This window comes from Puma concolor, chromosome B4, assembly GCF_028749965.1.
Source record: "Puma concolor isolate L17-30 chromosome B4, mPumCon1.1.hap2, whole genome shotgun sequence".
NCBI classification, from domain to species: domain Eukaryota; kingdom Metazoa; phylum Chordata; class Mammalia; order Carnivora; family Felidae; genus Puma; species Puma concolor.
The window spans coordinates 137,618,375-137,640,961 of record NC_141673.1 but is presented as its reverse complement, the minus strand read 5'-3'; positions in this window follow the sequence as shown (position 1 = coordinate 137,640,961).

Here is a 22,587-nt window from a genome sequence, read left to right as displayed (position 1 = left end):
AAACCTCTTCTTTCACAGGCAGTGGCTGTAGTACAAAGAAGGATCTTGCCTCAGTAGTGCAGAAAAACTGAACATTTTTCTGGTCTTTTCTATCAGAGCTCAAAGCAAGATCTGAAGGGAGCAAGCAGTTTTGAAGTAACTTTATGACATCACAGAAAAAAGCCCAAAAATAGTTTTAGAGGTACAAACATATCCAGTAACCAAAAAGAAAATTTGCCATATCTGACATCCATTCAAAAGACTACCAGGCAGGTGCTGGGAAAACTGGACAGTGACATGCAGAAGAGTGAACCTGGACCACTTTCTTACACCATACACAAAAACAAACTCAAAACTGATGAAAGATCTCAATGTAAGACAGAAAGCCATCAAAATCCTTGAGGAGAAAGCAGGCAAAAACCTCTTTGATCTTGCTCATAGCAATTTCTTACTCAATACGTCTCCGGAGGCAAGGGAAACAAAAGCAGAAATGAACTACTGGGACCTCATCAAAATAATAAGCTTCTGCACAGTGAAGGAAACAATCAGCAAAACTAAAAGGCATCCGACAGAATGGGAGAAGATATTTGCAAATGATATATCAGATAAAGGGTTAGTATCCAAAATCTACAAAGAACTTATCAAACTCAACACCCAAAAAACAGTCCAGTGAAGAAATGGGCAAAAGACATGAATAGACACTTCTCTAAAGAAGACATCCAGATGGCCAACCAACACATGAAAAACTGCTCCACATCACTCATCATCAGGGAAATACAAATCAAAACCACAATGAGATACCACCTTATACCTGTCAGAATGGCTAACATTAACAACTCAGGCAACAACAGATGTTGGTGAGGATGCAGAGAAAGAGGATCTCTTTTGCGTTGTTGGTGGGAATGCAAGCTGGTGCAGCCACAAAAAAAAATTTTTGTGGAGGTTCCACAAAAAATTAAAAATAGAAATACCCTATGGCCCAGCAATTACACTACTAGGCATTTATCCAAGGGATACAAGTGTGCTGTTTTGAAGGGACATATGCACCCCCATGTTTATAGCAGCACTATCAACAATAGCCATAGTATGGAAAGAGCCCAAATGTCCATCGATGGATGAATGGATAAAGAAGATGTGGTGTATATATATATATATATATATATATATATATATATATATATATACAATGGAGTGTTACTTGGCAATCAAAAGGAATGAAGTCCTGCCATTTGCAACTACGTGGATGGAACTGGAGGGTATTATGCTAAGTGAAATTAGAGACAAAGACAAAAATCATATGACTTCACTCCTATGAGGACTTTAAGAGACAAAACAGATGAACATAAGGGAAGGGAAACAAAAATAATATAAAAACAGGGAGGCGGACAAAACAAAAGAGACTCGTAAATATGGAGAACAAACAGGGTTGCTGGAGGTGTTGTGTGTGTAGGGATGGGCTAAATGGGTAAGGGGCATTAAGGAATCTACTGAAATCACTGTTGCACTATATGCTAACTAATTTGGATGTAAATTTTAAAAAATAAAAAAGTTAAATCAGAAAATAAAAAAATAAAAAATAAAAGAAAAAAATGGCAGTCTAAAAAAGATTTATTACAAACTGTGCCTTAAAGGTAAAAGATATCAGATGCCATTACCAATCCCCGAAGTCATTTAGTCACCAGTATGAGCTGTAATGGATTATTGATCTCATAGACTATAAAGGCTCTCAAAGATCTATCATAGGCTATTGGGGTAATATGGAGACTGAACATGCATACTTATTTGTCTATTGTCTGCCTTCATTCTCATGTATAATTCCTCCTTCTGGAGTTAATGGGAGTTAGTGCCTGCTTCCAAGGGGAAAGAAATACTTTTTTAGGTTTCATGCTCCAAATCCCAATGAAATAATAGCTCAGAGAATAAAGCCTCCGAATGTTTAAAAAAAAAAAAAAAAAAAAAAGACTACCAGGCAGAAGATAACACAAAGAAATGGAAAGGCATTCCAAGCCCATGGACTAGATGAGACAGTATTGTTAATATGTCTATACTACTCAAAGCAGTCTACACATTCAATGCAATCCCTATCAAAATACCAACAGTATTTTTCACAGGACTAGAATAAACAATCCCCAAATTTGCATGGAACCACAAAAGACCCCAAATAGCCAAAGTAACTTTGAAAGAAAAAAGCAGAGCTAGAGGCATCACATTTCTGGACCTCAAGTTATATTACAAAGCTGTAGTGATCAAAACAGTATGATACTGGTACAAAAACAGATACATAAATAATAGAACAGAACAGAAAACACAGAAATGAACACACAATTTTTTTGTCAATTAATTTTCAACAAAGGAGAAAAGAATATCCAATGGGAAAAAGATAGTCTCTTCAACAAATGGTGTTCGGAAAACTGCACAGCAACATGAAAAGCATGAAGTTGGACCACTTTCTTACACCACATGCAAAAATAAACCCCAAATGGATTAAAGACCTAAATTTGAGGACTGAAACCATAAAAATCCTAGAGGTGAATAGGCAGTAACCTCTTTGACGTCAGCCACAGCAACTTGTTTCTAGATATGTCTTCTGAAGCAAGGGAAACAAAAGCAAAAATTAACTATTGGGACTTCATCAAGGTAAAAAACTTCTGCACAGCAAAGGAAATAATCAACAAAACTAAAAGAAAACCTATGAAAGGAGAGAATATATTTGAACTGATGTACCTGATAAAGAGCATCCAAAATATATTAAGAACTTATAAAACTCAACACCCCAAAATGAATAATCCAATTAAAAAATGTGCAGTAGTCACGAATAGACTTTTTTTTTTCCAAAAAAGACATACAGATGGCCAGCAGACACATGAAAAGATGCTCAATATCATGGATCATCAGAGAAATAAAAATCAAAACCACAATGAGATATCACCTTATACCTGTCAGAATGTCCAGAGAAATACAAATCAAAACCACAATGAGGTGTCATCTCATACCTGTCAGAATATCTAAAATCAACAACACAAGAAACAAGTGTTGGCAAGGATGTGGAGAAAGGGGAACCTTCTTGCACCGTTGGTGGGAATGCAAACTGGTGTAACCACTCCAGAAAACAGTATGGCAGTATGGAGGTTCCTCAAAAAAATTAAAAATAGAACTACCTAATGATCCAGCAATTGCAGTACTAGGCATTTACCTAAAGAATACAAAAAATATTAATATAAGGGGATACATGCACCCCTATGTTTATAACAGCATTATCTACAATTACAAATTATGGAAACAGCCTGTGTCCATTGACTGGTATATACACACAATGGAATATTACTCAGCCATAAAAAATGAAATCTTGTCATTTGTAATGACATGGATGGATGTAGAAAGTATTGTGCTAAGTAAAATAAGACTCATAACTATGAGAATAAACTGCTGGTCACCAGAGGGGAGGTAGGTGGGGGAATGGGTGAAATGGGTGATGGGGATTAAGGAAGGTACCAGTCGATGAGCCCCAGTTGATGTATGGAAGTGTTCAGTCACTATATTATACACCTGAAACCAGTCTTACACTGTATGTTAACTAACTAGAATTCAAATAAAACTTTATTTTATTTTATTTTTTATTTTTTAAAATTTGCATCCAAATTAGTTAGCATCTAGTGCAACAGTGATTTCAGGAGTAGATTCCTTGGTGCCCCTGACCCACGTAGCCCATCCCCCTTCCACACCCCCTCCAGTAACCCTCAGTTTGTTCTCCATATTTATGAGTCTCTTCTGTTTTGTCCCCCTCCCTGTTTTTGTATTATTTTTGTTTCCCTTCCCTTATGTTCATCTGTTTTGTCTCTTAAAGTCCTCATAGGAGTGAAGTCATATGATTTTTGTCTTTGTCTCTGACTGACTACTTTCACTTAGCATAATACCCTCCAGTTCCATCCACGTAGTTGCAAATGGCAGGATTTCATTCTTTTTGATTGCCGAGTAACACTCCATTGTATATATATACCACATCTTCTTTATCCCTTCATCCATCGATGGACATTTGGGCTCTTTCCATACTATGGCTATTGTTGATAGTGCTGCTATAAACATGGGAGTGCATGTGTCTCTTCGAAACAGCACACCTGTATCCCTTGGATAAATGCCTAGTAGTGCAATTGCTGGGTCATAGGGTAGTTCTGTTTTTAGTTTTTTGAGAAACCTCCTTACTGTTTTCCAGAGTGGCTGCACCAGCTTGCATTCTCACAAATAAAAGCTTCTTAAAAAGACTGCCAGACATGAAAGGACATTGTAAAATAAATCCCCTAATAAAGGAGGTGAAAAATCAATTAATCAGAACTTACCCAGAAATGGCACAAATAATAAAGTTAATAGTCAAGGGCATTGAATGTGTTATTATAACTGTATTTATAAGTTCAAAAAGCAGCAGAAATATTGAGCATGTTAGTATTGACATGGACGGTATTTAAAAAAACAACCTTCTAGAGGTGAAGACTGCAGTGTCTGAGATCAACGAGGCACTGATTAGATACTGCAGAAGAAAAGATTTGTAAACCTGAAGGTGTAGAAGTAGGAAACATCCAAGATAAAACCCAGAGAGAACAGTGACTCTCATCCCCCCACGAAAACAACAGAACATTGATGAGCTGTGGGAAAAACCTCAGATGGTCAAATATATATGCAGTTGCAGTTGCCAGAGGGAGGAAGAGAAAGGAAAAATATTTAAAGAAATAATGACCCCTAATTTTCCAAATATGATAAAAACTTTAAACCAGCAGATCCAATAAAGTCAATGAGTCCCAAACACAAGAAACATGAAGAAAACTACATCAGGCATATCATAATCTAAAAACAGTAACAAAGAGAAAATTAACTTAAACCCAAAGGGGAAAAATACACACACATACATACATGAATATGTACACACACAAAATTGGGAAATCTTGGCTCATTGACAAACTCCAGCTTAAGAACTCCCTAGTTTAGATCAGGAGGGTGAAGGCATGAAGACAAACTCATGGTTGGGGAGAGGTAACGATCATACTGAAACCCAGTGGTTAAAGTTTGGTTACCACCATCCACAAAATTCCATTTATGTTGAGAATCCAGAGAGCGTATATTTCCATGTGTGGTTCTGGGATTGGTGGGCTCAGTGTATGGATGGAGCTCCATTGTTGGCAATCTTTCCCCCCCCCCCAAGTTTTTATTTAAATTCCAGTTAGTTAACATATAGTGTAATGTTAGTTTCAGGAATAGATGTTAGTGATTCATCGCTTAAAACACCTAGTGCTCATCACAAGTGTGATCATTAATATTCATCACCCATTTACCCATCTCCCCACCCCCCTCCACTCTGGTGACCAGAAGTTTGTTCTCTGTAGTTCAGAGTCTGTTTTATAGTGGGTCTCTCTCTTTCCCCCTCCCCCCCCATATTCATTTGTTTTGTTTCTTAAATTCCACATGAGTGAAATCATGGTATTTTGGCTTTCTCTGACCTATTTCACTAAGCATAATATTCTCTCCATCCATGTCGTTGCAGTTGGTCAGATTTCATTCTTCTTTTAGGGCTGAGTAGTATTCCATTGTGTATATCTCTGCCACATCTTCTTTATCCATTCATCGGCCGAGGGATACCTGGGCTGTTTCCATAATTTGGCTATTGTAGATAATGCTTCAATGAACATGAAGGTGCAAGTATCCCTTTGAGTTAGTATTTTTATTTTCTTTGGGTAAATACTGAGTAGCGCAATTGCTGGATCACAGGGGAGTTCTGTTTTTAACTTTTTTTGAGGAACTGCCATACTGTTCTCCAGAGTGGGGCAGTTGGCTCTAATGGTTTTTTTGCCTTCTGAAAAAGGATTGGGCCAGTACCTCCTCAGGGAGTCAGATATTCACAGGGACAAAGCAGTTAGGATTCTTCTTATGGTTGAGCAGGCATAATGAGCGCAAAATACAAAAGCACAGGCTTTTGTGCTGACAGGCTGACAGCAGCGAGCCCTGCGTGGGGCTCGAACTCGTTAACCGCGAGATCATGACCTGAGCCAAAGTCGGACGCTCAACTGACTGATCCACCCAGGTGTCCCCAAAAGACTATTATTTTTATTTCACTCTGAGATTCAGCCATTTTAGGACCAAACTTGGCTAGTAGGATCAACTTTCCTCTCGATAAATTCTTCATCATAAATACTAATGGTGTAATTTATTCTTGGAGGAAATACAATTTTAGGACACTAGAGGTCTCTGCCTTACCATATCACAAAGACCTCTAAGAGGAAAACCTTAAAAGCACAATTTCCATGGCAACGATGAGTGGGTGTCTTGTGGGAGAGGTTAAAGGGGAGGGGATCGAAGAGAGAGAAATCTTTGTGACCAAGAGGGACCGTTCAAAATGGGTAGTTTCTAGTTTCTCTTGGGTGGATGTCATCTGTTGGCGTTTTGAAATACTGACTGAAATTTGAGTAGGCTTCGTTGGACTTAGATTTTCCACTTGTTTTTCAGATTTCTATCTTTGGTTGGACACCCAGAGCTTCTTAAAGCCTGAAGCACTGGAAAAAAACAATAACCACATGGTCATTACTCTAAGTGTTGCAGAGAAATACTCTTTCCCTTTAGATTTAAGCTGACTTCTTCTAAATAACAACATCTTTGTTGTAAAATCAATTCCATGCTGCCATTTGCATTTTAAAGTACCACCTGTGAATTCAGAGGACTTTTGCATTTGTTAAAAAGAAAGGAAAAGATCATATCTAAAATATGTGAGGCAGACTCGGTCTTTGAGTATGAACAATTTTTTTTTTTAATTTTTTTTTCAACGTTTATTTATTTTTGGGACAGAGAGAGACAGAGCATGAACGGGGGAGGGGCAGAGAGAGAGGGAGACACAGAATCGGAAACAGGCTCCAGGCTCTGAGCCATCAGCCCAGAGCCCGACGCAGGGCTCGAACTCACGGACCGCGAGATCGTGACCTGAGCTGAAGTCGGATGCTTAACCGACTGCGCCACCCAGGTGCCCCTGAGTATGAACAATTTTTTGATTGGTGAGATTTCTTGGTATTTGTGTCTTGCCAGAGGACACTGATGAACTAAGAACCCACAGGAATGCTTAGAACACGGTCTGGTGTAAATCCCCATGTACTCCTTCCTGGGAGAGTCCAGCGTGGGCCGCTTCTGACTTCCCCAAAGACACAGGAAGCAAAGCGAAGCCTGGCTCCTTCTTGTTGTCATCCCTGCCCTTTCTCTCCAGCTGTGGTGGGCTGCCACAGTACGGGGGGTGGAAAACCTGTCTGCTGTTCCCTTCAGGACTCTTCCCAGCCCTCTCCCCACTGTGGGCACTCAATTCAGGAGCTGTCAGTGCCCCTCCCGATCTAAACTCTGATGGCTGCTTACAAAATTATAGAGGTTAGAGGGGGACTTGATTGATTCCATTATAACCAGAATCTAATGCTTGAAAACCCTGTAAATGCTTCTGACAATGTGGTTATATATTCTATGTTTGATTAGTCACAGCTCCGGGGAACTTTCTCTTTCCCAGGGAGTCAGTATGTATGTCTTATCTATTTGTCTATCATCTGTCAGTATCTGTATCTATATCTAATCTATCAATCCAACCATCCATCCATCAGCTATCTATCTATCATCTATCAATCCAACTATCTATGTATCTATCATCCATCCATCCATCTGCTATCTTCTATCACATGTTTATTGCCTTTCTGCCTGCCTGTCTGTCTGTCTGTCTGTCTGTCTGTCTATCTGAATACCTACCCACCTATCTATCATCACCTGTCTCTCCCTTTACCTATGTAGATGTGTGTGTTCAAAGTAGTGAGTGCACATAATTTAAACACTCTTTAGCTGTTTCTCCTTAATATATCTCAAGTAGATTTGTGTATTGCCCTTCTGTGATTTGTAAATGTTGAGATTATCTTTTGTTGTCCTGATAATAAAGATGAGAATTTATTTCACCTACTCCTCCTATGCTTGCCCTTCACTTTTCCACTAATCTCCCATTTTGGTTATAACTCTCAGTTTGATTAACTTTGAATTTACATAGTTATTGGCATGTGACTGTTATTCACAGTGGATCTATTTAATGTATTGTCATTATAAATTATTATTATTATTATTTTTTTTTTTTGCTTTTTTTTTTTTTAATTTTTTTTTTCCAACGTTTATTTATTTTTGGGACAGAGAGAGACAGAGCATGAATGGGGGAGGGGCAGAGAGAGACGGAGACACAGAATCGGAAGCAGGCTCCAGGCTCTGAGCCATCAGCCCAGAGCCTGACGCGGGGCTCGAACTCCCGGACCGCGAGATCGTGACCTGGCTGAAGTCGGACGCTTAACCGACACCCAGGCGCCCCATTATAAATTATTTTATACAGAATTAATAACTACTTCGTATTAATAAGTTTGGTTTTTCTATGTATCTATCACTAATTTACCTTTAAATCTCTGAGAGAAATGAAGTCTCTTTTTCATGCACTTACACCCACCATATTCTCTTCTCTGTGTTGAGTTGATTTCCCCTCAGGGCGAACCTTCTTGTAACCTCTGTTGCTTGCTATAGTCTGAACTGGTTTCCCTCTAGGGCCGTACCACAGTGTAGCTACTGTGTCACATTTCATAACTGGGAATTCAGGCTCTTAGTTATAGTTGATCTCATTTTCACTTGTGCCAGTGTTCTGTCTTCTCTAAATGAAATAAGTGTAGTCTCTCCTTCACATACCCGTGGCCTTCAAGTATTTGTCCATGGGACCATAGCTTCTCTTTTCCTTCTATCTTCTCTTCTCTAAGCCCACCACCTCCAGGTCTTTCGACTGTTCTGGTGTGACATAATTTGGTTTCCCTTTGTCTTCTGGATAATCCCCCTCCATGAGCTGTGTTCTTTGAGGTCCCTTTTAGAATGTGTCACCTAAACTCTTGACATGGCCTGATAATTTCAGAATATGGCACTGTTGTTTCTGGATTCTCTACTTTTAACCCACTACCGGGTCTGTTCTGGGGGAGCGGAGGCCTTGGCATCCAAGGTTGGAACAGAATAAATCTTCCCGACAGAAAGAACACAGTATACTGTAGTAGAGTATTCATCAAATTGGGACATTATCAGTTATCTGAAGGGTCTCACTACACATTTGAAACTTGTGTGGGGCGCCTGGGTGGCGCAGTCAGTTAAGCGTCCGACTTCAGCCAGGTCACGATCTCGCGGTCTGTGAGTTCGAGCCCCGTGTCAGGCTCTGGGCTGATAGCCTGTTTCCGATTCTGTGTCTCCCTTTCTCTCTGCCCCTCCCCCGTTCATGCTCTGTCTCTCTCTGTCCCAAAAATAAATAAACGTTGAAAAAAAAATTAAAAAAAAAAAGAAACTTGTGTATATACACACATGTATGTATGTTATTTTGGTTTCATATATGTATACACACATACATTTTTTATTAATGTACATTATGGACCATACAAGTGACTGCCTTATAACCAGGTTCCCTCATGAGGTTTCAGGTCTGTGCTGTCAGTATGGTAGCTACTAGACGCATATGACTGTTTAAAATTAAGTTGTTAAACTTGGAGAGCCTGGGTGGCTCAGGTGGTTAAATGTTCGACTTTGGCTCACTCAGGTCATGATCTCACAGCTCATGGGCTCAAGCCCTGCGTTGGACTCGGAGCCTGGAGTCTGCTTTGGATTCTGTGTCTCCCCCTTTCTCTGCCCCTCCCCTGTTCTCTCTCTCTCTCTCTCTCTCTCTCACATGCACACACACACACACATGCTCTCTCACCCTTTCTCTCTCTCTCTCTCTCACACATACACACACACCCTTTCTCTCAAAAAGAAACATTAAAATGTTTTTAGATAAAATAAAATCAGATTATTGAAAATTTAAAAATTTAATTCATTGACTTGGTCTAAGCCACATTACAAGCAATAGCCACGTGTGGCTGTTGGTTACCATTTTGTGCAGCACAGACCTAGTACCTTTCTGTCTTTGCAGAAAATTCTATCAGATAGTGTTGGAACCCAGAGCTGGTGGTGCATCACAACTGTGTTGGCACCAATGGAATTACTTTGTCACGTGCTGTAAGAAAAGAGCTGAGGTGCGCTTTAGCGTTTGCGACAACAGAAGATCAAATACGAAGACAAGTAGCTGATTCTTCTTTGATAGTTCAACAGAGCAAAGCAGTGGATGGACTGAGTCATCACACAGTGCATGGTCCTCTAGGCCAAAGCCAAACGAATTTATATGGTGGTAGGACACATTTATACTGAGAGTGGTGGTCTGGGTTCGGCTTCCGATGCCATCAGCACGTTAAATTAGTATTTGTTCATTTCAGTGTTGTTACTTTTGTAGTTCTATTTGTCTCAACTTCTGCAAACTGTAACCTTATGCTGCTTATATAGCTGCGTAAGAGCAATAAGGTAGAGTTTACATATATATATACATATACACACACATACACATACACATACATAATTTTATTTATTATTTATTTATTTATTTATTTATTTATTTATTTCCTATTAAAGTTTGATCCCCTCCTTTGGTGGTCAGATAGAATTGTTTTTCCTCTCAAAGGGATCTCTGAATCATTTGTTAGGATATGTCAGTGTAATAACAATGCAGACATATTAGCGGGTACTTCTACCTCAGGAGATCTTCTAAGTGCTTTGCATGCATCACTTCTCATGATGTCCCTGGATGTCCCTGTAGGGTAGGCATTGTTATTGCCCTCCTTCCAGAAAGGAAGGGACTGAGGCACATAGTGTTTAAGTGACTTGTCCACGGTTCCACATCAGGCGGTAGTAAAGCTGAGACGTGAATCAGGCAGCCTGACTACAGAACTGCTTGCTCAGCCACGATGCCATCGTGTATCCCCTTACAGTGGTGGGAGACACAGGCATCGTAATCAAGCTTTTAAAAAATTTGTTTTTAATGAAGACTCTGAGTGAGATACCTAACCTTCCCAAATCTCAGTGTCCTTACTTATAAAATGGGGGCAATTCTGCTGTCCTCATCGGGTCATTTCGAAGAATAAGTGAAATACATAAAGCCTCTAGCACGATGCCTGGTACTTCGCAAGAGTTCTTCCCATATGGAAATCTTTTACTCCCCACTTGCCGTCTAGAGGCCGACCCAATACCCTCTTTATTAATGAAGGGAGTGCGTTCTAGTTAGCAGCAAAGTGATACAGAAGGCAGGTTCCTTTCCTGTCTCCCTGGTGGGATATCTCTCGATCTCCCAGAGGAAGCCCCCTGGGTGTGAGGTGCTCCCACCCTTCCAGGGGCTTCCTGACGGTGAGTCGAGAGCTACACAAAAACCACCTACTCCATCCCCAAATATCTTTGGACTCTTGTTTGGGCCTGCTTTTGTGTACTGTCATTTTGTGTTTTTATTTATTTGTTTGTTTGTTTATTTAAATGTTTGTTTATTTTTGAGAGAGAGAGAGAGGCAGAGCATGAGCGGGGGAGAGGCAGAGAGAGAGAGAGGGAGACACAGAATCCGAAGCAGGCTCCAGGCTCTGAGCCATCAGCACAGAGCCCGACGCGGGGCTTGAACTCACCGACCGTGAGATCATGACCTGAGTCAAAGTGGGACGCTTCACTGACTGAGCCACCCAGGTGCCCCTCACGTACTGTCATTTTAAAAGACAAAATGAAGGGGAGAACATCCCTGACCGGTGTCCACTGACGTGGTCAGCAGAGGCCTCATGCAGGAGGTTGGAGCTTCAGCGGGGCCTTGGGTAGTAAGTTGGTTTTGGGGTTGTTTACAAGATATGGGAGGAACTTTTGGGCTGGTAGGAGGAAATGAGTCAAAGTTCTGGGACAGGAATACACATCAGGTACGTAGGGAACAATGAGTCAACCAGTTTGATACTAATAACTGTGTGGTGTATTTTGCAATCATTAATCAGAGTCACTCTCAGGACTCTTTGGGCTCCAGGCCTCTGAGGAGTCCTAGAGAAACAAGGCAGTCAGGACCCCACTCGTTTCTAGCCTTCATGGAGACTGCACGGGCAGTGCTGAGAGAATGAATGCATCCGGAGACTTGGGTTTCCTCGCTTGCCTTCTGATTGGAGGGTCCTCCCGCATTTGCCAGGAGGGTTCCCTGACTGGGAATAAACTCAGTGAGTTAGAGAGCCAGCACAGGACTGACTTGAGGGTTGCCTACAAAACTCCCCAGCGACCTGGTGGACCCCTCAGTAACTCCAGGATGTGAGAGCAACTCTAGGTGCCCCAGAATTGGTTGGTTCTTGGTCACTATTCTAGTGGTTCCCCATTACGGTGACAGACTATACTCTTTATCACCTTCGATAATTGCTTTCTACTCCTGGCTTTTGCTGTTCATCCCTTTTGATGCCTGGTAGCTTCTGTTTTGATGCCTTCTTTCTTGCTGAGCTGGTTTCTGCCTTTCCTAGAATCCCCCAAGAGAGAGAATCTAACACCACAATTCTTACAAAGCACTTACCGCCAGGCCTCATTAAGTAGCCCCATACATTGATAGATGATCATAGTTAGGTGCTCACCTGCAGTCTCATTTATTCATTCATTCATTCACTCATTCATTCACTCACTCATTCATTCAATGTATTGAGCATTTGCCAGGGTCATAGGATTGGTGACAAAAGGGCAGGTGACCTGTATATCCAAAATCTCTCATGAATGCTGTGGCTCCAAGAACAACATAATCTTGGATCTAGTACACGTTTGTGTGTAAGCAAACAGAACTCTTAGGGTAAAACAAAACAAAACAAAACAATTTATTATTTTTGCCTACCATCCATTCAAATCCATTCTGTGATGTTAATTATTCAGCCTTTGAAATCTTGAAGGCCCCCTGGCATTTCTGGTTATTTTCTTTTAGGTGGTTGAAAGTGTCACTCATTCACTTCTGGCCCTCCCTCAAGTCTCATCTCAGTATTTAAATGTGCAGTGCTATGGAAAAATCCACGGTTTATTTAATGTGGGTCTTCTCCCCTCCTGTAGTTCCAGTGGGCTGCATGCTGGGAGGGAGGGAGGGAAAGAGACATGCAACTTCCTTAGGATTTCTCTTCCCCCCATGCATCAGTCTTGTCCTTTTCTGGCTCAACAACCCATGGTTTCTGCCCTCCTGCCCTTTCCCAGGTGGGGAGAGGGGACATAAAGAGGAAGGGGAGGAAGGAGAAGTCTTCCTTGATTTGGACTGTTGTGAATGGATTCTGGTATTTTCTGGGCCTGGTAGGTGATTAAAACCGACGGTTTCTCTCAGGGGCTTCTTGGTGAGTCTATGCAAGACAGATGCTCTGAATACCAAGATGTCCGCCTGCATGTTTTGGACACATGCAAAGGTATCTTTCCTCTGGCTGCTGGCGTCTGACTTCTTCCTTCACACTTAAGCGTTGGTGGGAAAAGCCCAGCAGAGTCGCTGCCCCAGGTGTTCTTGCTAACAGGTTCTGAGAAAAACCTGGGCAGGTGCTGTCTCTGTGGCCTGCGTCTTCTATGCAGGAAGTACTCATGCCTCCTTATTTGTCAGCATGTGCAGTAAAGGTTCCATTAGAACAGCCAAACTCTCAGTCTGTACCTTCCCTAAAGAAACAATGATCTCCCTTTTTTCAATACCCTTGACTAAGGGGCTCCTGGGTGGCTTGGGATTGATTCTCTCTCCCTATCTCTCTGCCCTTCTCCTGCTCTCTCTCTCTCTCTCTCTCAAAATAAATCAATAAATTAAAAAAAAAATAAAGTCTTTAAAAATACCTTTGACTGGGCTCCAAGGAAAAGTTCCCATTTTTTTTGGCAAGATTGAGTTCTAGGCAGAAGTATGATGTGGGAGAGCATTGGGGGAGGTGGTGAAGGCCAGGCTTCCATGAAACTCTCTCCTTGTGCTGATTTCCCTAGAAATGGAACAGGGAAAGCCAGGTGTGAACCTGAATCAGGTGAGTCAATTTAAGGCTCCATGTAGTAAGTTACAAGGATACAACATGATGGATAGATGCGGGAGTAAAGGAGGATCTGATGTTAAGAGATCTGGGTTCAAGTCCCTGCTCGGCAACTTTGTACGTCTCTGAGTCTCAGCTTCCTCACCTATTAAATAGGTGTGTTAATAAGCAATTTCAGAGGGCTCCTGTAAGAATAGAATGAGATGTGTAAACACTTTGTATACTCTGAAATATGAAGTAAATATTGTCATTCATCCAACAAATTCATATCGGCAACATTTATTAAAAGCGAATTATGGATTAAACATTATTTTGGGGGTACTGTGGAAGGGATACCAATCTGAACGTGATTATTTCTAGGAGCCAACTCTTTGTAATGTCTCCAGCTGGGGTCTGGGTGGGGGTCTCTGAGCAGGGGGTGTGTAGGGACCCAGACCAAGGGAGAGGTATGCTGAGAGGGAAAGAGGGGCTGAGGCTTCCCTCAGGTCTGCAAAACACAGAATTAGTGAGTTTCTGTATGTGTGGAAAGTATTGTTCATCGACCTTTGCAGACCTCAGCCTTTTGATTCAGATTAGAACCAGGAAATGTTCAAGCTAGAGGGGATCATAGATATCATCTTCGCTGACCCCTTATTTTGAGGCCCCAGGAGATTAAATGACTTGTTCAAGGTTTCACAGTGAGTGAGAAGCAGAGCTGTTTCAGAACAAATGACCCAGATGTTTCGGAACCTCAGTCCATGGCCTTTCACTCCTCACTTCCCTTGTCCACTTTCTTCCTCCTGCGAGTAGGAACGTTTGGTAAACATCTGTGAGCATTTTCTTCTGGAGCAAAGGAAAGAGAAGTATTGATTTTCTGTATAAATAAGAGAACTGTGGTATTCTGTGATATTAATAGCACTTTTGGAACAAAGGACCCAAACACTGGGTGCTTCTGAAGATAGCTATCTGTTTTCACCTCATTAGATGGAGTTTTCAGGCTTCATTTCAGCAGAATGTCTATTTTTTTAAAATGCGATGATAGCCTCAATATAGTCATGATAATTTCACAGCTCACCTGTCAGACTATCAGCTTGCTTTTATTATCACCTCCGGTAACATGGATTCCGTAGCCCTTTGGCCTACACGATGGTTTATTTTCCTCAACAGGCTTTTTACATCTGGAACAATTCCGTTTCATGTGCATTTATAGATTGCTCTTTGCATAGGTCATCGTGGTACCGAAAATGGAAAAAAAGGCAAGCAAACAGAGCAGCTCCAAAATGGGTTTAGCTTTATTCTTGTGTTTAATTTGAAGCTTGAGATGCCAACTCCACCTGATTGTTCTTTCCCTGTAATCACCTTTAAAATTTTTTTAAATGTTTATTTATTTTTGGGAGAGAGAAAGAGAGACAGACAGACAGATGGAATTGGAAGCAGGCCCCAGGCTCTGAGCTGTCAACACAGAGCCCAATGCAGGCATCAAACTCATAAGCAGTGAGATCGTGACCGGAGCTGAACTTGGACACTTTACTCACTGAGCCACCCGGCGCCCCACCTTGTAATCACCTTTTTAGGTGATTTATCCACCCCCACTCTGCCCCATCCACCCACCCCCACCAGCAAACATCTGGCAAGCACTGATATCTATATTGTTTCCATAGTTTTGCCTTTTCCAGAATGTCATATAGTTGGAGCTGTGTATCCTTTTCAGATTAGTGTCTTTCCCTTAGTAATATGCTTTTAAGGTTCCTCATGCCTTTCCATGGCTTGAGAGCTTCTTCATTTATAGTACTGGATAATTGTCTTTGTCTAGATGGACCATAGTTTATTTATCCATTCGCCTGCTGAAGGACATCTTGGCCAAGTTTTGGCAATTATGAACAGAACTACGATAAACATCTCTGTGTAGGTGTTTGTGTGGATAGGAGTTCTGTGCTCCTTTAGGTAAATATCAAGGAGTACAATTGCTGGATTGTATGGTAAGAGTATATTTAATTTTGTAAGGAAATACCTAACGTCTTCCACAGTGGCTGCACCATTTTGCATTCCCGCCAGCGACAAGTGAGAGTTCCTCTTGCTCTACATGCTCATCAGCATTTGGTGTTGTCTCTGTTCCAGATTTTGGTTAGTCTAATAGGGATGTAGTGACATTGCATTATTGTTTTCATTCGAACTCTCCTGATGACATATGATGTGGAAAATCTTTTTGTATACTTATTTGCCATCCATATATCTTCTTTGGTGAGGTCTCTATTAAGGTCTTTGGACAAGTTTTTAATTGGGTGTTTTTTTTTAATTTTTAAATTTAATTTAAATCCAAGTTAGTTAACATATAGTGTAATCATGATTTCAGGAGTAGAATTTAGTGATTCATCACTGACACATAGCACCCAGTACTCATCCCAACAAGTGCCTTCCTTAATGTCCATTGTCCATTGAGCCCATCTCCCCACCCAACAACCCTCCAGTAACCCTCTGTTTGTTCTCTGTATTTAAGAGTCTCATATGGTTTGTCTCCCTCTCTGTTTTTATCTTATTTTTCCTTCCTTTCCCGTGTTCATCTGTTTTGTTTCTTAAATTCCACATATGAGTAATATCATATGATATTTTTCTCTGACTTACTTCAGTTAGTGTAATACACTCTAGTTCCATCCATGTTGTTCCAAATGGCAAGATTTCATTCTTTTTCGTTGCTGAGTAATATTCCATTGTCTGTATATACCACAGTTTCTTAATCCAGTCAGTGAACATCTGGGCTCTTTCCATACTTTGGCTATTGTTGATAGTGCTGCTATACACGTTGGGATGCATGTGCCCCTTCAAATCAGCATTTTTGTATCCTTTGGATAAATACCTAGTAGTACAATTTCTGGGTCATAGGGTAGTTCTATTTTTAATTTTTGAGGAACCTGCCTACAGTTTTCTGGAGTGGCTGTGCCACTTTGCACCAGGAGTGCAGGAGTTCCCCTTTCTCTGCATCCTCACCAATGTCTGTTGCTTCCTGAATTGTTAATTTTAGCCATTCTGACAGGTGTGAAGTTGTGGTTTTGATCTGTATTTCCCTGATGATGAGTTATGTTGAGTATCCTTTCATGTGTCTGTTAGCCATCTGGATGTCTTCTTTTGAAAAGTGTCTGTTCATGTCTTTTGCCCATTTCTTCACTGGATTATTTGTTGTTTGGGTGTTGAGTTTGATAAGTTCTTTATAGATTGTGGATACTAACCCTTTATCTGATATGTCATTTGCAAATATCTTCTTCCATTCTGTCGGTTGCTTTTTAGTTTTGTTGATCATTTCTTTCACTGTGCAGAAGCTTTTTATCTTGATGAGGTCCCAATAGTCATTTTTGCTTTTGTCTCCTTTGCTTTGAGAGACATTTCTAGTAAAAAGTTGCTGTAGCCAAGATCAAAGAGGTTGTTGCCAGTTTTGTCCTCTAGGATTTTGATGGTTTCCTGTCTGACATTTAGGTCTTTCATCTATTTGAGTTTATTTTTGTGTATAATGTAAGAAAGTGGTCGAGGTTCATTCTTTTGCATGTCGCTGTCCAGTTTTTCCAACACCATTTCCTGAAGAGACTGTCCTTTTTCCCATTGGATATTCTTTCCTGCTTTGTCAAAGATTAGTTGGCCATACATTTGTGGGTCAATTTCTGGGTTGTCTATCCTATTCCATTGATCTGTGTGTCTGTTTTTGTGCTCATACATACTGTCTTGATGATTATAGCTTTGTAATACAGCTTGAAGACTGGAACTGTAAGGCCCTGAGCTTTGGTTTTCTTTTTTAACATTACTTTGGCTATTTGGAATCATTTCTGTTCCATACAAATTTTAGAATTGTTTGTCCTAGCTCTGTGAAGAATGCTGGTATTATTTGATTGGGATTGCATTGACTATGTAGTTTGCTTTGGATAGTATCGACATTTTAACAATATTTGTTCTTCCAATCCATGAGCATGGAATGTTTTTCCATTTCTTTGTGTCTTCTTCAGTTCCTTTCATAAGTTTTCTATAGTTTTCAGCATATAGATTTTTTACCTCTTTGGTTAAGTTTATTCCTAGGTATTTTATGGGTTTTGGTGCAATTATAAATGAGATTGATTCCTTGATATATTTTTCTGCTGCGTCATTATTGGTGTACAGAAATGCCACAGATTTCTCTACATTGATTTTATATCCTGCGGTTTTGCTGAATTCATGTATCAGTTCTAGCAGTTTTTTGGTGGAATCTTTTGGGTTTTCCATGTAGAATATCATATCATCTGTGAAGAAAGTTTGACTTCTCCCTTGCCAGTTTGAATGCCTTTTATTTCTTTTTGTTGTCTGATTGCTGAGGCTGGGACTCCCAACACTATGTTGAATAACAGTGGTGAGAATGGACATCCCTGTCATCTTCCTGACCTTAGAGGGAAAGCCCTAAGTTTTTCCCCATTGAGGGTGATATTAGTGGTGGGTCTTTTGAATATGGCCTTTATGATCTTGAGGTATGATCCTTCTATCCCCACTTTCTTGATGATTTTTATCAAAAAACTATGCTGTATTTTTTCAAATGCTGTTTCTGCATCTATTGAGAGGGTCATGTGGTTCTTATCTTTATTAATGTGCTGTATCACATTGATTGATTTGTGGATATTGAACCAGCCCTGCATCCCAGGAATAAGTCCCACTTGGTCATAGTGAATAATTCTTTTAATGTATTGTTGGATCTGGTTTGCTTAGTATCTTGTTGAGAATTTTTGCATCCATGTTCATCAGAGCTCTTTGGTTTTGAAATCAAGGTAATGCTGGTGTTGTAGAATGAGTTTGAAAGTTTTCCTTCCATTTCTATTTTTTTTATTTTTTGGAACAGCTTCAAAAGAATAGGTGTTAACTCTTCTTTAAATATTTGGCAAAATTCCCCTGGAAAGCCATCAAGCCTTAGACTCTAGTTTGTTGGGAAATTTTTGATTTCTGATTCAATTTCCATAATGGTTATGGGTCTGTTTAAATTTTCTATTTCTTTTTTTTTTTTTTAATTTTTTTTTTTAACGTTTATTTATTTTTGAGACAGAGAGAGACAGAGCATGAACGGGGAGGGGCAGAGAGAGAGGGAGACACAGAATCGGAAGTTGGCTCCAGGCTCTGGGCCATCAGCCCAGAGCTTGACGCGGGGCTCGAACTCACAGACCGCGAGATCGTGACCTGAGCTGAAGTCAGACGCTTAACCGACTGAGCCACCCAGGCGCCCCTCAAATTTTCTATTTCTTTTGTTTCAGTTTTGGTAGTTTATGTGTTTCTAGAAATTTGTCCATTTATTCCAGCTTGCCCAATTTGTTAGCATATAATTGCTTGTAATATTCTCTTATTATTTGTATTTCTGTGGTGTTGGTTGTGATCTATCCTCTTTAATTTGTTATTTTATTTATTTGGGTCCTTTCCTTTTCCTTTTTGATAAATCTGGCTAAAGGTTTATCAATTGTGTTAATTTTTTCAAAGAACCAGCTCCTGGTTTCATTGATCTGTTGTGTTTTTTTATTTCAATATTATTGATCTCTTCATTTATAAGTCTTTATTATTTCCCTTCTTCTGCTGGTTTTGGGCTTTAGTTGCTGTCCCCTTTCCAGTGCCTTTAGGTGTAAGGTTAGGTTTTGTATTTGAAACACTTCTTCCTTCTTTAGGAAGCCAGGTTCACTATCTACTTCCCTCTTATGACCACTTTTGCTGCATCCCAGAGGTTGTGATTGTCATGTTTACACTTTCTTTGGCTTCCATGTACTTTTTAATTTCCTCTTTAATTTCTTGGTTAACCCATTCATTCTTTAGTAGAATGTTCTTTAATCTCCAAGTATTCCTGGTCTTTCCAAATTTTTTCTTGTGGTTGATTTCATGTTTCATAGTGTTGTGGTCTGAAAATATGCATGGTATGATCTCAGTCTTTTTGTACTTGTTGAGGGCAGATTTGTAACCCAGTATATAATCTATTCTGGAGAATGTTCCATGTGCGCTCAAGAAGAATGTGTATTATGCTGCTTTAGGATGAAATGTTCTGAATATATCTGTTAAATCCATCTGGTCCAGTGTGTCATTCAAAGCTATTATTTCCTTGTTGATTTTCTGCTTATATGATCTGTCCATTGTTGTAAGTGAGGTATTGAAGTCCCCTACTGTTATGGTATTATTATCAATTATTTCTTTATGTTTGTGATTAATTGATGTATATATCTGTGTGCTTCAATTTGGGGGCATAAATTTTTACAGTTGTTAGATATTCTTCATGGATAGCTTCCTTAATTATAATATAATGCCCTTCTTCATCTCTTGTTATAGTCTTTGTTTTATTTATTTTTATTTATTTAAAAAAAATTTTTAATGCTTATTTATTTTTGACAGAGAGAGAGAGAGAGAGAGAGAGCGCGAGCGCGTGTGAGCATGAGTGGGGGAGGGGCAGAGAGAGAGGGAGACCCAGAATTCAAAGCAGGTTCCAGGCTCTGAGCTGTCAGCACAGAGCCCGATGCGGGGCCCAAACTCACGGACTGCGAGATCATGACCTGAGCCGAAGTCAGACGTTCAACCAACTGAGCCACCCAGTGGCCTCTACAATCTTTGTTTTAAGATCTAGTTTGTCTGGGGCACTAGGGTGGCTCAGTCAGTTAAGCATCCAACTTCGGCTCAGGTCGTGATCTCATGGCTTATGAGTTCAAGCCCTGTGTTGGGCTCTGTACTGACAGCTCAGAGTCTGGAGCTTGCTTCAGATTTCAGATTCTGGGTCTCCCTCTCTCTCTGCCCCTCCCCCGACTCATGCACATGTGCACATGCTCTCTCTCTCTGTCTCTCTCTCAAAAAGAAATAAACATTAAACAAATAAAATCTAGTTTGATATAAGCGTGGCTACTCAGGCTTTCTTTTGATTGCCATTAGCATGATAGATGGTTTCCATTCCTCTACTTTCAATCTGTCGGTGTCTCTAGGTCTAAAATGAGTCTCTTGTAAGCAGCATATAGATGGGTCTTGTTTTTTTTTGTTTTTTTTTTTAATCCATTCTGATAACCTATGTCTTTTGATTGGAGTATTTAGCCCATTTATATTCCGAGCGATTTTTGAAAGATATGAATTTAGTGCCATTGTGTTACCTGGAGAGTTGATGTTTCTGGTGATGCTCTCTGGTTCTTTCTAGTCTTTTGTTGCTTTTGGTCTTTTTTTTTTTTTCCTCCATTCAAAGAGCCTCCTTTAAAATTTCTTGTAGCGTTGGTTAAGTGGTCACGAATTCCTTTAATTTTTGTTTTTCTGGGAAACTCTTCATATTTACTTCTATTTTGAATGGTAGCCTTGCTGGATAAGAGTATTATTATCGGCATATTTTTCCCATTCAGCATGTTGAATATATCCTGCCACTCGTTTCTGGCCTGCCAAGTTTTTGTGGACAGATCTGCTGTGAACCTGGTCTGTCTTCCCTTGTAGGTTAAGGGCTTTTTTCTCCCTTGCTGCTTTCAAGATGCTTTCCTTGTCTGTGTATTTTGTGTATTTGACTATGATATGTCTTGGCGATGGACAGCTTTTGTTGAATTTAATGGGAGTTCTCTGTGCTTCTTGCATTTTGATGTCTGTGTCCTTCCCCAGATTGGGGGAGTTTTAGCTATAATTTGCTCACATATACCTTCTGCCCCCTTTTCTCACTCTTCATCTTCTGGGACTCCTGTGATATTATGAATGTTATTATGTTATAATAATTTGCTGAGTTCCCTAAGTATGCCTTCATGATCTCTAACCTTTATTTCCCTCTTATTTTCAGCCTACTCATTTTCCATAATTTTATCTTCTATATCGCTACTTTGCTCCTCTGCCTTGTCCATCCTCATTTTTATGGCCTCCATTTGGGTTTGCATCTCAGTTATAGCATTTTTACTTTCAGTGCGATTAGATTTTAGTTCTGTGTCTGCAGAATGGGATTCTCTGTTGTCTTCTATGCTTTTTTCAAGCCCAGCTAGTACCCTTATAATCATTGTTTTAAATACTAGTTCAGACATCTTACTTATATCTGCGTTGACTAAATACCTGGCCATCATTTCTACCTGTTCTTTCTTATGAGGTGAATACCTCTGCCTTGTCATTTTGGAGAAAGAAAAAACAATAATAGTAATAAAATGAAATAAAAATTTAAAAATTAAAAAAGTCAAGTAAAGGAAGCTATATCCTATGTGTGTTTTGATTTGCTTGTTAAGAGAAGTTTGATAGAAAAAAGAGGAAAAAAAAAATTTAAAAAAATATTAAAAATTTCTAAAAATTAAAAAATAAATAAATAAACTTTGCTCTTTCTGTATCCAAAAAACAAAAGATAAACAACAACAGCAAAAACCAAAACAGAAGCAACAACAACAGAAAAATGAACAAATGAACAAACAAAAAACCCCAAGTGAAGCTAAATCCAGTTTCCCCTAGGCCTTAAAACTGCAGCAGTCTGGGTTCAGTAGGCTAAACTCATGGAAGGGATTTGTGCTGGTCTCCTAGGGGAAGAGCCTGCTGTTCTGATTCTCAGGCCTACTTCCCCTAGTGGAGATGTGCCAGAGGGCGCCAGGGTGTGGGGCTTGGTGTAACGGCTCTGTTCTCCACTTGATGGCACTGTTTACCTCACTGGGGTTAATCACTGTTGGTGGCCTAATGGTGAAAATGGGCCATCTTCAGGCCACTCTCTAGTCTTCCGAGTAGGAAGTTTTTGCCCTCTCAGACTCGGGATCAGTCATCCCTCCTATGTCCCCCACTTCCA